Source organism: Suricata suricatta, chromosome 2 (assembly GCF_006229205.1).
Source record: "Suricata suricatta isolate VVHF042 chromosome 2, meerkat_22Aug2017_6uvM2_HiC, whole genome shotgun sequence".
Taxonomy (NCBI): domain Eukaryota; kingdom Metazoa; phylum Chordata; class Mammalia; order Carnivora; family Herpestidae; genus Suricata; species Suricata suricatta.
In genome coordinates this window covers 2,470,214-2,488,392 of record NC_043701.1, presented here as the reverse complement: position 1 = coordinate 2,488,392, position 18,179 = coordinate 2,470,214, and the positions used below count along the sequence as shown (strand labels likewise).

Genomic DNA, 18,179 nt, shown 5'->3' with positions numbered 1-18,179 from the left:
CAGGCGCACAAAGGGTCCCCGCGCCCTCCGGCCGCCGCGCCTCCGCTCCGCCCGGGACCCCAGGCCGACGGAGGCCGCAGGAACGCCCGGCTGTGCGCGGTGACGGGACCCCGCGTCGCCCCGAAACTCCATTCGAGGCGCAATCTTTGAAGGCCCGAGCGCTCATTTTTGCAATTAAACTGCTTATTAAACTGGATTAAACCCCAACGGTTATCTAGTCACTAAAACAGCCAGTTTTTAACAACTTGCGAGTGTTTTTTTTTTCTTGTCTACAGTGCAGAGACCCTGAAGGCAGTACCTTGAAGTGCATTTCAGAAACAAGTTTCATTTTACTTACGCTTTTAATTGTGCCAATCAAGCCCCGTAAGTTGTAAAAACAAAACAAAACAAAACGAAACAGAAACAGCCCAGTATTACGTGGGTTAACGGGCACACCGAAAATCCGTCTTTATTCACTTCAGGAGCTAAGGATTAAATATGTATTGGGTCTGCAAGTTATAAAACACAGAGGTAAATTCTTAATTACAGTTAGTCAAGCGGATCGTTAGCAGGAGTGTGGTTTTGCCTGCTCCGCAGGTGCGTTAAGGGCATTTCCTCACCGGATACATTGGAGATGCTTTCGTAGTACTTTCTGGGTGTTAGCACAGTGGTGAGGGCGCGCTCTCCCTTAAAAAAATCTAAGTGAAACCCAGAAATCCACTCTCTGCCCACTCCCGCCCCCCTCCTTCCCCAGCGGAAAAGTAAACCTGCTTCCCTGCCCGGCCACTCTGTTTTAGTACAGTCCCCATTTTAAAACTTTCCCCCAAACGGGATTTTTTTTCAGTTTTGAAAATGTAATTTTATACATTGGAGTATACTAGTACGGTACTGTTTTAACACAAATGTGTCAAGAGATCAACCCATGAATTATGTTGATTTTATGAGTCTGAAGGCAAATGGGCTTTTTTTTTTTTTTTTTTTTTTTTTTTTTTGGTCATGAGCTGGCTTTTTGGAGTAACATTCTTTAATCGTGGGAAATGGGTGCCGGCACATAGCTCAAAAAATCCTTCGTCACCATCTCCGCCAAACACAGGTAAAGGGAAAACACCCATGTGAACTTACGTCGAGATCTGTTTTCAGAAGATTAAAAAAAATAGATTTTAAAATCTCAGAACACGCGGCTTTGTGAGATTCTAAACATGTCTACGCATCGCAGCTCTGTCCGCATTCATGAAAACGCACACGAGTGGAGTTTGCAGTGATTTCACTTCGCTGAACTGCCTTCAGTAGATGTAAAGACCGATCTTCGGATAATTGGGCCTTTTTCTCGCCGCCGAGTGTTTTAATTCTAAGAGTGCAGTAAGTATGGGGACAAGTGGGATGAAACCAAGTCTTTCTTTCTCTTTGGGGAAGATTTTGAATAGTACTTGTCAATAAAGCGATTCCTATTGTGACCTTGGGGGAGAGGGTGGGGAGCCTCCGCCGGGGAAGGACCGGCTCGGAGGTACGGACCTCATTACAATATGAATGCCAAAGGCCGCCAGCATTGTATCGGGAGAAAACCGCCCGGGCACGGGTTTTCGTATCGGCCATCCCGCTACCCACGCACGCACTCCGTCTGCGTGCTTCCCGTCACAGCGATCCGCGATCCCAGAGCACACCGGGCAACGTAAATCCCAACTTTTGCCGTTTTGAAACCTACCTGCCACTCGAAGTCCTACTAAGTATCTAGAGTGTCTATTTTTCTTCTTTTCCCTTTAAGCTTATTCTGACCGTGTGCTAATCGTGTGAGCAAAGGGATGGGGGTGGGAGGACGCTCCCACATCTCGACTGAAAGCGGAAACAGTGTCGCTGGAAGTTTTGGCCTCGGTTTCTCTAGAACTCCAGAGCCTGGGCTTTCTTCCAGACCCACCTTCCCCAACAGTCGGTCACAGTTCCTCACCGTGTCTCTGTTAATCTTGCAGCAAACTTCTTGCTTGCTAGGATCACACTTAGGCGGGAACACAATTATGTTACGGCGTACGACTGGACGTGGAAATGGCCTTGTGACTTTATAACGGCCTGGCAACCTCAAATAAATCTCACTTGCCTTGGTCATTATTTTGAGTGGTCCTCCGATATGAACCGGCACTTCACCTGCTTAGTGGCTGATCATTGATTTCACATTGTTGCAAAGGGTCTCCTGGAGCTTTAGCTAAGGTTGAAATTTTAATTGCACTCTGGCAAATATTGCATCTAGCTTAATCACGAACTTTTCATCCATAAAAATATTGAGCTCGCTTCTGATATTAGTTAAAAGTCAATATTTAGAAGTGAAAATTCAAGCCTCCTTTGCTCCAGGCTACCACAGGGTAAGCACACATTCAGAAACTTGTAAGATGATGAGAGATATAATTAGCTTTTATGTTAATTGACTGCTATGAGTTTGTTGCATGACACTTCTTCATATAATATGCAAATAGCATTGACTGTTTAGTTTTATTAGACAATATAATTAGAAAGCTCAAGGAGCTCATTTCGATGAGGAATAATAAAAGGTGATAAATTTCCCAGCGTCCTGTGTATCAGAAGAAGTGAATTCCATCTAGATTTAATCAATAACAGAGATTTTAAGTAGCCTTTGTGTGGAGAACCAAAGCCAGCCAACAGATAACAGAATTAATATAGTTTTCCCGGTTACCGTCAATTCAGTGTTAAAACAGGTGAATTTCTGCAATCAATAAAACCTTGGGGACAAAACTACAAAGATTTCGGCCCAGCTTACCACAAAGCACAGTAGATTTATGAAAATAACATTAAAATTTTCCCTTCTGTAATATGACGAGTGAAAAGAGCCATTCTCGTCATGTAAAACAAAATACTTTGCAAACGCTTCCTATTCTGACCCATGGAGATGTCATGTTCTAACCGAGTAGATGCTTACGTGTGAGGAAAATAGAAATCATGAAATAAAAACAATTTGATTGGGGGGGAAATTTTCCTAGAATTCAAAACTGCTCAAGTATCAATCACACTTTTTTAATCTGGACCCTTTTTCCAACTTACCAGTGATTAAACAGAATCAGAGAAAAACTGTGTAACGGGTCATCACTGATGAACTCCAAATGGGGTCCTCGAACTCAATGCGCCCTTAGAAACACTTGGCTTTCGTCACCAAACGCAGAATTGGCACTGCCGGTTGCTTTCCCATCCTAAAAAAAACTCTTCAACAAAAAAACTTTAATTTTCAAACATTTTCGGTAAATGAAAAAAATGCACTTCTCCATATGGAAATGTTGCCATTTTTCAACCTTTTAAACAACCCGAGCGAGGGCCGGAGCCCTTCCCACCGTGCGTGCCCCGGAAGGGAAAGTGCATGAAAGGGCAGAGGACGGGCTGTGGAGCTCCCGGAGTGAGACGTGACTCTGTCGGTTCCTTGCGCGGATGCCGACAGGTCTTTCCAGGCCAGACGGTCCAGACGGGGGGGGGGGGCTCCCCTGTGATTCCAGATAAAACTGAAGCTGCTTGGAGAGGCCTATGTGCCTGGAGAGGGCCGCGCAGCCCTAGCGAGCCGTGGTGTGCCCCCTGGGCTGGCAGCAGAGCGCGAGGCCGCGGAAACACAGTCGTCTGTCCCCCCCCTTCTGCGTCCTCTGCCGCCTTGTCACCGAAAGCAGAAGGGATGAAGCAGTTATATTTCTGAGCACCTCCACGAAACACTCCCCCACACGTCTGTGGGTGCACGGCGGCACTTCCCAACTCGGTGGGCAGACGGTAGGATTTGCTTAGGAAGCGTTGGCGGGCTCAGAGGAGGAGGGACCGGGAACCGGGACCATGAGACCCTGTGTGGTTCCGTGTCCACAGATGTGGACTCGTGCACGCATGCACGCACAGTGGTTTCCACGGACCAGAGAGACAGCGTTGTTTTTATTTAAAAACATTTTTAATAGAAAAAGTAACAGTCATTGGATTGGGAAAAAAAGTTCAAAAGGAACAAAAGGGCAGAGTAAAAAGTGAGGCTGACACCTGAGACTAAGGCCCAGCTCCCCCCCAGCAGGCCCCTCCCCTGCACGACCCTGTGAATGCGTGTCTGCATGTGCACACGTGTCCCTGGGTGTCGGCATGTGTCGGGAGCACGTGTGCGCATCCCTGTCCCCTTGGAACACAGACTAGAGCGCAGTGGTGCGCCCTCTCTCCCTTGGTGACCCCAGTCCCCTACCCCTACCCCCCTCGCCCCCCCTCCGCTACTGGACTTGGGGGCAGCGGAGCCTGCCCCCCGGTTGTCCCCCAGAGAGAGGGACAAAGCCAGGGTCAGAACCCTCCCCCCAGGTGACCAGGTAGAGGCACTCTTTGGGGCTGAGTTGTGTCCCCTGAATTCCTACATTGAAGCCCCGATGCTCAGGATCCCAGAATGTGGCCTTATTTGGAGACAGGACCTTCACAGAGGTCGTTAAGGTAAAATGAGGTCCCTAGGGTGGCCCTGACCCAGTGTGATTGGTGTCCCTAGAAGAAGAAGACACAGACACACAGAGGGACGGCCGGGTGAGGACGTGGGACAGCCGTCCACACAGCGGGGAGAGAGGCCTTGGGAGGAGCCGCACCTGCTGAGGTAGGCCTTGGGCTTCCAGCCCCTAGAGTGGTGGGACACTGAGGCCCCCCCCCCACCCCATCCTGGGTACCTTGTGGTGGCGGCCTGGCCTACAAATACAGTCACAGACCATGGGGCCCCCACCCTGAAGCCCTGCGAGGACAGCCGGAGCCCCCCAAACGGAAGATCCGCGGAGAGCGGCAGGCTGACTCCGCGAGGAGGCCCCGCACGGCCCGCGCCCAGCCGCGCCTTCTCCACGGTCACGCCGCCCCCCTGCATGGGGCCCCCAGACACCTCCACGTGTGGCCCGGCCAGCCGCCGGCCTCCCGGTTCCTCCAGGATCCCGGCCTGTGAGACCGGTGGTGCGTCCGATCAGGTCGAGTGACGGGTAGGATGCCTCCAGAGTCCAGCAAATAAACGCAAAGCCCTACGGTCACTTTCCCTTCAACGGGTGCTGTCTGAGGTCGCAGCCGCCTGGAGAGGGTCGCCAGCTTACGGAGCAGAGACCGATTCCGGTGCTGTCCTTGCTTGGGCTGGAGGGAGGGGCGCCGGGCCTCCGCTGCGGGGAAGCGGGGCAGACCTGCGACCCCCACCGTGCGGGGCGCATGCAGCTCTCCTTTCCCCTTCCTGTCTGCTCAGAATTGAGGGTCGCCAGGATGGGCAACGAGGCCCCTGGCACTCAAAGCCTGGTCCCGGGGCCCTGGTCACTCCTGGACCTGCCGGGTCCCCCTCTGCCCGTGAGGGTGTTCAGGCGGACTGTGTGCACAGGGAAGCTTGGGCCTCGAAACTCAGAGTCCTGAGCACGGTGCCGGCGGTGGAGACAAGCGTGTAGAGGGCGGTCCAGGCTGGGCTTTCACTCACCGCTGCCGCCTCCACCTGGAAAGAGCAGGCCCGCAGAGGCTGGAAGGAGGGCCTGGCGGTCAGAGCTCTGGCGTGGCGGCCTGGGAAGGGTGCCTCCGTCCTCAGACCCAAGACGGCACCGCCAGGAGAGCCCAAGGCGCCCATTCTCCTGGCCAGTGCTGAGTGCGGTGAGGCACCGTATCGCTGATCGGAAAACACACTTCCAGACCCGAGCTCTTTTCACCAGGAAACCGAGAGAAGCAGAAGGCGATACAGGGTGTCCGGCGGTGGCTTGGCACCTGTCTCACGAGTCGGCTCCCGGGTCTCACGTGTGAGTGCTGTGCCAAGGTTGGCTCTGCTCTCGGGGCTGGAAGCCGGGACTCATGTCCTCCCGCAGGCCTGGGATGCAGGGATGGGCGGCGGGAGGAGGGAAGGGGGAGTGTCCTCTGGTGCCACCAGATCCGAGTCACCTGGGGCTTGGAAACCAGGGCGCCGTGTCTTCTCAGGACTCAGAGTGCTCCCGTCGCGGAGACGCCCGTCTCCATCCGCCGTGCCACGGGAGGTGACCGTCCGGGCTGCGGGAGGTGACCATCCGGGCTCCGGCCTAGACACCAAGCCAGGGCGTCCGAGGACACCCCCCACGTGTCCGAGGACACCGCCTGGCCTCAGGGCCGGAGGGAGGGACGCCTGCTGTCTTCGCCTCCAGCAATCCGCGGAGTCCCGTGCTCTGCCGTCCCTTCTGCTGGGAGCACGGGTAGGAATGTGAGACCAAGCCCAGCCCGCGTCTGCAGCAGAGCGAACAAGGTGACCAGGAAGTCAGCTTTGTGGTTGTGAAAGACGGAGCCTTCGCTGGGCTGGGCTTGGTTTCCTCCTCCGGCGATGCCCCCGTGTGCCGCTCAAGTCACCGTGCGCACAAGCTCAGCGCTCAGCAAAGCGCCCCTTCTCCTCGCTCATCGGGGCTCACGCGTGACGGCAACCCCGCGGCACGCAGCTGCCCCGGCCGCGCCCCGCTCTCCGGCGCCGGGGCCTGCTGTCCACGCTCGGTGGTGGCAGAGTGTCCCGTGAGGACTTACAGCCCCTTGGCTGTGGGACACTTCGCGAACCACCAACACTGAAAACATTACAAACGACTCCGCTCCGTGCGTCCGGATTCTCTTCTCAGGACGTGGTCTTACTGTGGGGAAATGAAGTCCTTCTTGATTCTGGCTTCATGGTTCCCACGTGTTTCGTTCTGCCCTCGGCCGTCCGTGGCCAACGCCCGGAACCTGGCCAGGCTGAGCACAGAGGGACGTCGCTAATAATGAACTCTGAGCCAAATCGCTGGACTTCTGCGATGGTTTCCTAAGGAGAAACGGCGGCCCAGGCCACCCGTGTCCTGAGGATCCACAGACACTCTGGGCCTTGGTCTCCCCTCCTCACTCCAGCTCGAGAGCAGACGGAGGGGCGCCCAGAGCTCAGATCCACCCCGGCGGCAGGAGGCACAGACCCACGCTCAAGGCGGCCCTCAGCGCCCCTCCAGCAGGGACCACAGTGGCCTCTGCCAGCATTTTCTGACGTCAATATATCAGAGTCTTTTGCTCCATTGGAATGGAATTGTTTCCTCACTATTTAAAATTATTAATCCCGAGAGATAATACTTGAAATCTGTTCCTTCCTGATTCTCCGTGGATTTGGATGAATACTATCTTTTTGCTAGTGAGTACCCAGACCTTAGAAGAAGGTTAGAGTTCTATTTTTTAAACTAGTATGAGATTCTTTTGTTAATTTTTTAAACGTTTAGTTGTGTTTGAGACAGACAGAGAGTGAGTGGGGGAGGGGCAGAGAGAGGGGGAGACACAGAATCTGAAGCAGGCTCCCTGCTCTGAGCTGTCAGCACAGAGCCCGACGTGGGACTCGAACCCACGAACTGTGAGATCGTGATCTGAGCCGAAGTCAAACGCTCCACGGACTGAGCCCCCCAGGCGCCCTGGAAGGTCACTTCTCTAAACTGAGGGTACGCAATGCTCCCCCGAAGCTCCTGGAGAGAAGAGGTCGGGGTCCGCCGTTCTTGCAGGCACGGGGCCCTGGCTGGGGGTGCCCCGCCTCCCAGGGGTTCCCAGCCGGGGCTCGGCCGCAGGAGACCCAGGAATGCTGGACAAAGAAACGCTGCCTAGAGAGTCTCGCACAAGTCACACACTCCGCCGCGGCGCCAGCGAGTCGCTCAGCCGCTGTTTGATGAACATCTACTTCATGCCAGGTTGTGTGAGACACAAGGAGGCTCCAGTGCACAGAATCAGGGTGGTCCTTGTCCTCCGGCGCTGGCTGTCTGGACCTGTGCTTGCGGTCACACAGGGACCACATCGGCCTTTGGAGGAGCTCTCCCTCGGGGCTGGGGAACCCCAGGCCACCTGTTTGCGCACGGCTTGTGAGCTAAGACCGGTTCTTGCATTTGTAAGTGACTAAAAACTATATATCAAAAGCCTAGCATTTTGTGATGCATGAAAACGAGAGGAAATTCAAATCCCAGTGTCCACAGTAAAGCTTCATGGAGCGCAACCACACCTGTCCATGCACACCTCGTCTGTGGCTGCCGTCCGGCTGTACTGGCCGAGGTGAGGCGTGGCCACAGGGCCCAGAGGCCCTAAATGTCCACTGTCTGGCTCTTTCCAGAAGCCACTTGCCAGCCCTGCTTTGTGGCCCCAGCCCATCTGCCCAGGTTGCCCTGCTCCCGACGCTCCCCGACCCCCCCTGCCCCCCCGCCTCTGGACATGGTCCTGTCCCCGCTGCCTGCCTGTCTCTGTCCTCCCGTCTCTGCCCGCCAATGGCCTGCGCCCCCCAGGGGAGGCAGCAATAGCTCTTCTAAATAGGTTTCAGAAATGTGTGTACCCATCCACACACGTGTATATTCTTACATGTGCACACACGCACACGTGTGTGCTCACACAGACACATGCACACGTGTGTGCTCACACCCACACGAGTTACTTGCTTACACGCACACATCCACACACATGTACTCACGGACATGCATGCACAGGTGTGTGCTCTTTCAAACATGTGTGTGCTTAGAAGTGCATGTGTGCTCACATGCACACGTGTGTTCTCACACACATGCACACGCATGTGCTTACACATGCACAGGTGTTCTTGGACACGCACACATGTGCTCACATGCATGCACCCTTGCATGCACTTGTAGGCACCCACACACGTGTGAACTTATGCACACATGTGCGCACACACAGGCGCACACACATAGTGAGCAAGCGGCGTCGCCCCAAACAGAGGAAAGCCGTTTCTACCCGGGTGCATGGTGACAACGCCGGCGTGCAGCCCCCTGGAGCCCCCTTGGTCCCTCTCCTGTCTACCCCGGCAGGCGGCCCCGCGCCCCCCAGCAGAGCCAGCGCCGCACCCAGAGGGAGGGCTCCGGCCCAAGGTCACGAACAGCCTACTCGCTGAAGCCAGAAGACAAGCAGGCCTATGTGGTGCTGGAATCCTTTCTGAGTGTCGGGGGCCAGAGGGAGTGACCGCATCCCAGCCTTCCTGGAATGTTCTGGGTTCTCTGCCGTCCTCCCAGAGCCGTGTGCACATGTCGCTATCGCCCTGCATGCCCCTGGGCAGCGTGCCTGGCACCTCTAGCACGGAGCACGTGCCCCCGAAGTCACTGCTCAGTCTCCCGTCCCCGTGACCTTCCCCAAGGCCATCGGGTCCTCACTTTCCCTCTGACGGTTCCATGGAAAAGACATTTGAAAACCGCCCGACTCGAAGCCGCGGCGCTGGAAACAGGCGGGCGCAGGGTGCCCACGAGGCCCTCGCCCCTTCGGTCCCGGGGGAGAACCCGCGGCAATCCTCTAAACGTTTCCCATTATCCCTCCATTCTTTACCCGATTTGCGGATTCCAACCACCCTCATGCAACGGAATGAGGAGCAATTAACAGGCTAGGGATTTATTACGGATAAGTCATGCAGACAGCCTTGACAGCTTGTTTTGAGTGTGACAGAATTACAAAATGCATTATGTATTTAGACTTTTGTGCAGCGTCTAATTCCAGGCTTGTGAAATTATTCTTGCCAAATGGTCTGAACCAGCCTGGATGCGAAGAGTCTCATGTACCGGAAATGAACTCAGACATCAGAGACAAAGGCTAAATGGCATTCAGCCGCACGCCCGATGGGGGCAGGAGCCGTGGGGAAAGGCGCAGGGTTTCCTCCGGGCCGTGGAGGCCGGGCTTAGGGTCTGTCTCCCTCAACACCTTCATTACTGGTCTGCAGGGACAGGCGCGGTACTGCCACGGGGCCAAGGGAGGGGTGCTCAGCAGTCTGCCAGCTTGGGGGGCTGCAGAGGGGGTGCCACCCCAGCATTCCAGCCCTGCCATCGCCTGAGAAGGAGGTAGAGAAAATAACCCACGGAGCCTCATGGGATCAGAAAGACAGCTGGAAGTCTCCATCCAGGCCATCAACTCTAACACCTGTTGTGGGTCAAATTGTGTCCCCCCCAAACCCATGCTCCAGTCCGAACCCTTGGCCCCTGTGAATGCAGCCTCATTGGCCAACAGGGTCTTTGCAGATGTAATTAGCGAAGACGAGGTCACATTCCCTTAGGATGGGTTCCAACCCAATGAGGCTGGTGTCGCGGACACCCAGAGGGGGTGCCGTGTGCCCATGAGGCAGAGACGGGGGCACAGCTGCAAGCCAGGGGGCGCCAGGACAGCCGGCCACCAGCAGTGAGACAGGGGACCCGCTTTTCCTGAGCACTCAAGAAGGAGCCCAGCCTGGCCCCACCTTGAGGTCAGGTCGAGGCCTCCTGACCTGTGAGAAACTCGGCTTCGGCTCCAGGCGCCCAGGCTGTGGCATCTTGGCCGGGCAGCCCCACAGCACACGCAAGTCTGGCTTCAGGCATGAAGAACTAATGAGGGGCTCCATGACCCCAGCCCCCGCCCCCCGCGGGCGAGAGGAGGAGCTGCGAGCATCCTCCCTGCAGGGGAAGGCGGCCCAGGGAAGATTTCCGTCAGGAGGGGCGCCCGCGTGTCCTGTCACACCTGCTGTTCGTACTGATGAAAAGAAACACGCGTGGCCAACAGCCAGTCCCCTCACCCTGAGCCGTGCTCAGCCACTGCAGCCTTGAACTCTCCCCCAGCCTGCTATGCTCTCTGATGACGATTATTTTAATCGGCCCAGTGGTACTGAATCAGCGGTTCGATTTCTTCTCCCTGGCCGTGGCCTGGCACTTGATCCTTCTGCGCTGCCAAACGCTAAGGCTGCTGTTGTCTCCCACAGAACCCTGCGCCTCCACCCCCGAGATGTGTACTGTCACCAACGTCGACTCCAGTCCCGGCCGATGGCCAGTGTTGCCACCTGCGGGGCGTGTGGGGGTCGGGGGGGGGGGGCGCGGGGATCTGTCACAGGCTCACCCCCGGGACCAAACACTGGCTGTGCGAAGCTGCCTCTGGGCACCCAGCACTGACCGGACCCCGGAGCCACCGCTCGGGAGCCCTGTCTGCAAACTCCACCCGGATTCACAGACTCTGTTTATATCGCCCTGGGCTTAGTCAGCGCACACCGGCGCCGCGGACACTTCCCGTCAGACCCCGCACTCAGGAGGCTGCAGGTGGTGGAGCCTCTTTGTTCCTTGACATTCTATCACTTTTCCAGAGTCTTCACAAAATAGTGGAGAGAGTCCCCAAACCCCTCACGGAGCCAACAGAGAAGTGTCGTATCTACCAAACAAACATTTGTTCTTTTATTCTTTCGTTTCACGGGAATAGAGACCTGGGGCACCTGGCTGGCTCAGGTCATGATCTCGTGGTTTGTGGGTTCAAGCCCTGTGTCAGGCTCTGTGCTGACAGCTCGGAGCTTGGAGCCTGCTTCCGATTCTGTGTCTCCCTCGCTCTCTGCCCATCCCCCACTTTTATGCTCTATCTCTAGAAAATAAATAAACATTAAAAAAATTGGGAACACACTAGAAGCAAATCCTGCGCTGTGTGCACGTGGAGGGGGAGGCGCAGGAACAAGACGTAGTGTAGGATGGAGCGGTGACCCAGCGCGCAAACAGCTAGAGTAAAAGGTAGACATCCACAAAGGCTCTAAAAAAGCTACAAAAACACTTCTGATGTTGGGAAGGTGTGTGTAGGAGTATCTGTGTTTCCGTTTCTGATAAACTCCTCTCCAGAAAAAGCTGAGGACGGGTCACCCTAATCCAGTGGGGGCGGGGTTTTCTTAGTAGCTGGCGCTGACCCTCGTGACCTTTCACCCAGGACCAGAGGAGCGAACACACCTCACACCGTATCCAAACCACCTTCCATACGGATGCCACGTTCGCCCATCAAAGCACAAACTCTTGGGAGAACATTTAGAAAACTGTCAGGATGACACAGAGGAGGGAATGTGTCCCCGAACTGGACGAGACGCCCACAGCCATCGAGAACAAAGGCTGTCCAGGCGCCATCAGGGGCGAGGCTGCCGGCAAACCACACCGGGAGACTGTGCGCAGCGACGCGGCGGACACGGGCCGGCCCCCGCCCACCAGACTGTCAGGTACTAACGACAGGAGGGACAAGTTAACAGAAAACGGGAAAGGACACAAATAAACAACTGGAAGCACGGGAAAGCTAAGTGAACAGCGCACTGGTGAAAATATGCGTAGTTCACTTGGAGCCTGTGGAAGGGAAAGGAAGACAAGAATGAAATACCATCCAGGGGCGCCTGGGCAGCTCAGGCAGTTGAGCGTCCGGCTTCGGCTCAGGTCATCATCTTGTGTTCGTGGGTTCGAGCCCCACGTCGAGCGCTGTGCTGACAGCTCAGAGCCTGGAGCCTGTCTTCCGAGTCTGTGTCTCCCTGTCTCTCTGACCCTCCCCTGCTCATGCTCTCAAAAAAAAAAAATAAATAAAACATTAAAACAAATTTTATTTTTTTTTAATTTTTTTAATGTTCTTTATTTATTATTGAGAGACAGAGAGAGACAGTGGGAACAGGGGAGGGTCAGAGAGAGAAGGAGACACAGAATCTGAAGCTGCTCCAGGCTCTGAGCTGTCAGCACAGAGCCCGATGTAGGGCTCGAACCCACAAACATGAGATCATGACCTGAGCTGAAGCTGGACGCTTAACCAACCGACTGAGCCACGCAGGCGCCCCTAAAACAAATTTAAAAAAAAAGAATGATGTAACCCAATGCTGGCTAAAATGCAAGAAAGCTGGTGGGGATGTAAAATGCCACAAACCTTTGGGGAAAATCACTTGGCAACAGGGCTTCAGGAGAAAATGTGCTCATCCTCTGAGCCCTGCCCTTCCGGGGGGCTGGGCCACCAGGAGCGACTCCACAGGAGCACGCACGGTCCAGGAGCTTCCCCCGGCACCGCCGGCCCTGAGAACACGCTGGACGCAGCTGCCCATCCATCGCGGGGACCGTCCCTGGGTGCGGACGTGGACAGAGACGCCGGGGCCTGTCCCTGGCCTGCCGGGGCCTGTCTTCAGTAGCAGGTCCTCCTCCGCTGTCTGGAGGCTGAGGCAGCAGGACTGTATGCTCACGCTTCCGGAGGCCACAAGTCCAAGATCAACCACCAGAAGGTTCCGTTCCTGGGGGGAGCCCTCCTGCTGGCGCCTGGCGGCCACAGCCCCCTCCCCCTCACACGCGGCGAAGAGAGAGGCACCTCCTCTTCTCAGGAAGATCCCAGTCCCACCTGATGGGGCCTCACCCTGTGACCTCATTTAACCTGAATCACCTCCCTGTTCTCAACCCGGTGTCCAGTGTGGTCGCCCGGGGGTCGGGCTTCCACCTTTGCATGGGGTCTGCGCTGAACACTTTAGTTTATTTAACAATTCCTCATTCTTCAGCGGACTAGAGAGTATGAAGTTGATATCATTTTATAACGACAAAAGATAACCACAGAGCAAACGCTGGACGTGTGGGTGTGTGTGGAGTTTGCGTGCGCCGGAGGGAGCTGGGGTCTCCCTCGGCTCATCGTCTGAGTCAGGGCGAAGCGCCGATTACAAGGCTCAGTCTCCTCCCCCCGAAATCACCGTGTGTTACTTTCATAATGTAACATTTTAATGAGAAAAATTAGAAAACCGAAAGAGTGCACATTGGATACAAGTGTTCCTCTTCTGACTTCCTCCTGCCTGGAGGCCGCTCGCTGCCCAGCCGGGGCTCCAGCCGGCAGCCAGCCCGCTGCTTGCGGGGCCCCGGGAGCCCACAGCGACCCGGCCCCTGGGGGGCGTCCCCTGAGCCCCTCGATCAAGGCGCGGCACCTTCCCTGCAGTGCGGCCTGCCTGGCGAAATCGACGATCTCACGGGCGAAGTCCAGCGGCCTCGCCGACATCAGAGCTGACTCTTAATTCTGCGCTTTCACACAGACGGGGGAGAGCGCTCTCCAGACAGCCCAGGCCGGAACAACTCAACGTGGCTGGAGAGGGTCCCTCCCTCAGGTGTTTCCAGAAAGTTCACAGAGAAAGACACGAGACGGGGCCCAAAGAGCCTAATTATTTCTGCACTTGACTTAAACAATGGGCCGGAGCCCGAGACTCTCTTTATATAAAATTTAAAGTCTCTCCACTGGGGCCGTGTGCACACTGACACTCCGCTTCCGGGTGTGGGGCTGGCACGGGGCCGGGCCGTCCCACGTTAACCGTGCTGGAGGGACAGGCCGCTGTCACCAACACGGAGGTCACTTTGGAACCGGAGAGAAGGGACGTTCATGTCGGGCACGCGGGGTAGACCCCCCGCACTGCACCGGGCAGACTAGGCTACGGTGGCCCCTGTCTAGAGCCAAACTCCAAAAAGGGGGGCTGGCCTGTACTTCCACAGGCCAGCCCGGGCTCCCATTTTCCTCCGAACATGTGACATCCTGGTCTTTTAGAAGGTCTGGAGGTTAGAGGCCAGACTGTGGACCCAGCCCCTGTGCCTGTGAGGAGAGCAGAGCCCGGGGCGGGGGCTGTGGACACCGCAGGGAGCAGGTCGGACAGAGGGGTGACTGCGGCCCGAGGGCCGGTCCCCGGGAATCTTCCGGGCACAGCTGTTGGCTCCTGGTTCCGTTTCCACGTTTCGAGGGCCGCATGTGCGGGGGCCTCTAGTCTTTCTCCCCCGTGGGACCCGCTCGCTTCCCGGGGCCGAGCTCCCGCCTGGCCCGTGTCCCCGCACCGCGGCTCCGAGTGAGCAGCAGAAATGTGCCCTCTCACAGCTCTGGTGGCGGGGGTGTGACACCGGGCGTCAGCGGGGCCTCACTCCCCTGAAGCCTCAGCGGGGGGGAGGGGGTCCTTCTGGCCTGCCTGCAGCTGCTGGTGCCCCCGGCCACCCCCAGGGACCCTGCCCCAGTCCCCACACCCCCCCCTCTGCCGGTCTCTGTGTCTCTGCCGGCCTTCTGGGGAGGACTGCAATTGTTGGAATCGGGCTTCCTTTAATCGACAACGTCACCTGTAGGGTCCTATTGAAAGACAAGGTCACCTGAGGTTCTGGGCGACGTGAGCCGGGGGCGGGGGGGCCACCGGCTCAGCAGATTTGGGCACACAGCCCCTCCGGGTCCCGCTGCCGCGCCCCTCTCCCAACGGGGTGTGATGCGGTCCAGGTGCAGAGCCCACAGCCGGGCTCCATCCCCACACAGCGATGCGGCTCCGAGGGGCCGCTCTCTGCACAGTCACATCCACCACTTCTCCAAACATGGGGATCCGGATCTGAGGAACCGAAACCCCTGATTTCCGTAGACCACGGCGTCTCCCCCTCAGCACTGCTGACATTTAAAACCAGTAATCCTTTGCTGTGGGGACTCTCCTGTGCCTAAAGGGTGTCTCACAGCGTCCCCGGCTCCCCCACCAGACCGCCTGTCCCAAGCTGCGGGAACTGACCCCTGGGGGCGCCGAAGGACCTGGTTCTGGTTGGCACACTTCTGAACCATCCTGGTGGGGACACAGGCTCTCTGCCCATGACCTCCTGTCACTGCCTGGGCTCCCACACAGTGGCACCGAGGCTGAATTCATTGTGCTGTTAGCCTTGACATCCTGGGCCCGTAAGCCCCGCCCAGTCCCACCTGCTGGCCCTCAGCGCCGCCCGACAGGTGTCTGCTGTGGGGGCGGAAAGCACGAAGCTGTTTGTTAGGAGGCTTCTTGTTGTGGACAGACTCTTTCCAAAAGAAGGAAATTGGGTCGCACTGTGCCAAAATTCTTGACAATTTAATTTTCTATGCTCAGCGCTTATTTTTTAAAATAAAAATTCAAGAAATAGTGTCTGTATTTGGCTCTAGCCTCTGTTGCTTAATACTAAGCTATACGGGGGCACCTGGGAGGCTCAGTCGGTAGAGCGTCCGACTTCGGCTCGAGTCGTGATCTCACAGTCTGTGGGTTCAAGTCCCGCGTCGGGCTCTGTGCCGACAGCTAGCTCAGAGCCTGGAGCCTGTTTCCGATTCTGTACATCCCCCTCTCTCTGACCCTCCCCTGCTCACGCTGTCTCTCTCTATCTCTCAAAAATAAAAAACATAAAAATAATTTTAAAAAATTAAAAAAATAAATTCTAAGCTAAACGATAGAATTTCTTACCCTCAAGATTATGTGACTCTAACATGTAGGTAATTAGACCGGTCACGGCATTTAGGTCTAGGAGGTTCAGAGAACATTCAGAAAGTTTAAGAAGTGTTTGGACAAGAGGGCAGGCGCTTGCAGGGGGGAGCACACGGTGGTGTTGGGGTACCAGCAGCCTTCCGCGGCCTTCCGCGGCCTTCCACAGCCTTCCGCGGCCTTCTGCGGCCTTCCGAGGCCTTCCCCAGTCTGCCGCTGGTCCACCCTGACGTTTACTGGGTTCCTCTGCCCGCTCCCCCTCTCCCTCTGCAGGTTAGCATGTGACCACTGCCTTGCCGGATGACACACAGCCCGCACCCAGGGTCGGGATGCTTCTGGTATTTCTGTTCCCGAGAGCTGCTCAGCCCAGCCTCGGGGTGCTCTGGCTGATTTCAGTCCCACACAATCCAGCCACAGGACACCCAGACAGGACGTCAGGACGAGCGGCGACAGCTAAAGGGACAGAGTTCCAGGGAGATGCCTCAGAAACAGGGGAGGGGATTTCGCCTGGTCAGTTCCCTAGAGGGCGAAGGCCCCGAGACCCTGAGCCGCACCGACCCAGGATGTCCAGAGTATTTGGAAGGACCTCAGCGGAAAGGGGTCTCCTCCTCGAGGTGAACTGTCCTATCACCGCACGTTTCATGTTCAAGTGTGACAGCCAACCCGGCCTGAGTTCCAGATGACCGCCTGAGCCTTCCTGAAGCCCACCGCTCGTGCGGCACGGGAAGACGAGGGAGAAGCAGTCCGGTGGGCGGGCTGCAGACTGTCCGGTCCCTGCGGCCGCCCCTACACTTGGCTGTCTTGGGAGCGGAGTCTGTCTGGCTGGCGTCCCCCCCCCACTCCGCTTCGCTCCCAGGTCGATGCGGCACCTAGACTATTACAGGTGACAGGTGGGCTCCTCCCCTGGAGTTGGCGTCAGCCTCCGCCCCACATCGCCTAAGGCAGGAGCCGTGAGTCCGGGGGTTTGGGCGGGGAAGGCAGGGGACCGGTGGGGACGGCCTGGGGAAAGGGCCCCCTGCTGGCCCCTCCGGGAAGAGCAGTGGCGCCCCTATGCTGAGGGTGCACAGTCCTGCAGGAGAGATGCGCCCCCCTCCAGGGCCACCAGCGCTGCCCCCTTGGGTCCAGCCGGGCCTGACTGCACCCGCAGCCCCTACCTTCCCAGGGCTTGTGCTCTCTGCTCCGTGAGCTAACACACCTGTGCTGTGTGTACAGGCACGTGCACACGCACACCACACCTGTGTGTGCAACTGCACGGCAACCTGCACACACCTTTACACGCCCCACATGTGCACACACCTGGACACGCCCCACACATCAGCACACACATGCACACACCCTGCGCACCACCCGCACGTGCACACGGAGAGCCTGCAAACGCTTGCTCCTGCCCCCCAGGTCCGCACTTCCATGTTCACCGCGCACCCCTCCCCCCGCCCCCCGCCGAGACCTCTCAGGCTGAGAAGGAGGAGATTTGGCGGCAGGGGCAGGTCCACTCCCGGGTGGTGGCCAATCGCACTAACCGGTCCTGGGCAGGGGTGAGGAGGGGCTGCGTGAGGCTGGACGGCTGGAGGCACCCCAGCCTTGGGGAAGGAGGCCCCCGGCCCTGCGGCCCCAGATGCCCCCCCCATCACACGGGGGCAGAGAGAGCTCTTTAAGCCACACAACAGGGCTCAGGGTTTGGAGGCTTCAGCCAGCGGGCAGGGGAAGGTGGAGCGGGCCGCGGGGCTGAGGGAGGCGGATGCCGGAGGGCGTGGGAACGTTCAGGCTCAGGAAGGGAGTCCGGACCAGAGCTGAGACAGCCCCGGGGTCACCGGCTAATGAGGAGGTGGGGGGCGCAGCACCAGGCATCCTCCCCCCCAAACACCCAAGTGCAAATTCCACACCGCCAGGGTCCCTGCTGTCGTGTGTGAGCCGCGTGCAGACACTTCGGGGCGGGCCCGCGTGGGGGGCACGGGGGCGTGGTGGCTTCCCCAGTCCGCGGCTCCCGGGCCCTTCCGGCCCCTGCCTCCTTGTGTCCGCCCCTCTCGGCCAGAGCGGGGCCCACCGGGCCGGCACAGCGGGGGCGCCAGGGCAAGTTCTGTCACAATAGTGACAGAAACACACTGGGCCCGAAAAGGAGCTTGAGACTTCACGGAAGCCCTGCAAGTAAGCTGACCACACGCTCCTGGACAGAAAAGGGCTTGAATACCCAGACCGCACACCTGAATGGGGCATCGGCCGGCTCCCCCCCCCCCCCCCCCCCCCCCCCCCCCCCCCCCCCCCCCCCCCCCCCCCCCCC

At 57.4% G+C, this 18,179-nt stretch overlaps 1 protein-coding gene across 1 annotated transcript in view; it reads right to left on the bottom strand.

Annotated features, from left to right (window-relative positions):
- The window catches only part of CNPY1 (canopy FGF signaling regulator 1), a 31,319-nt gene that overhangs the window by 6,630 nt on the left and 6,510 nt on the right, over positions 1–18,179 (bottom strand). The window lies entirely within an intron of this gene.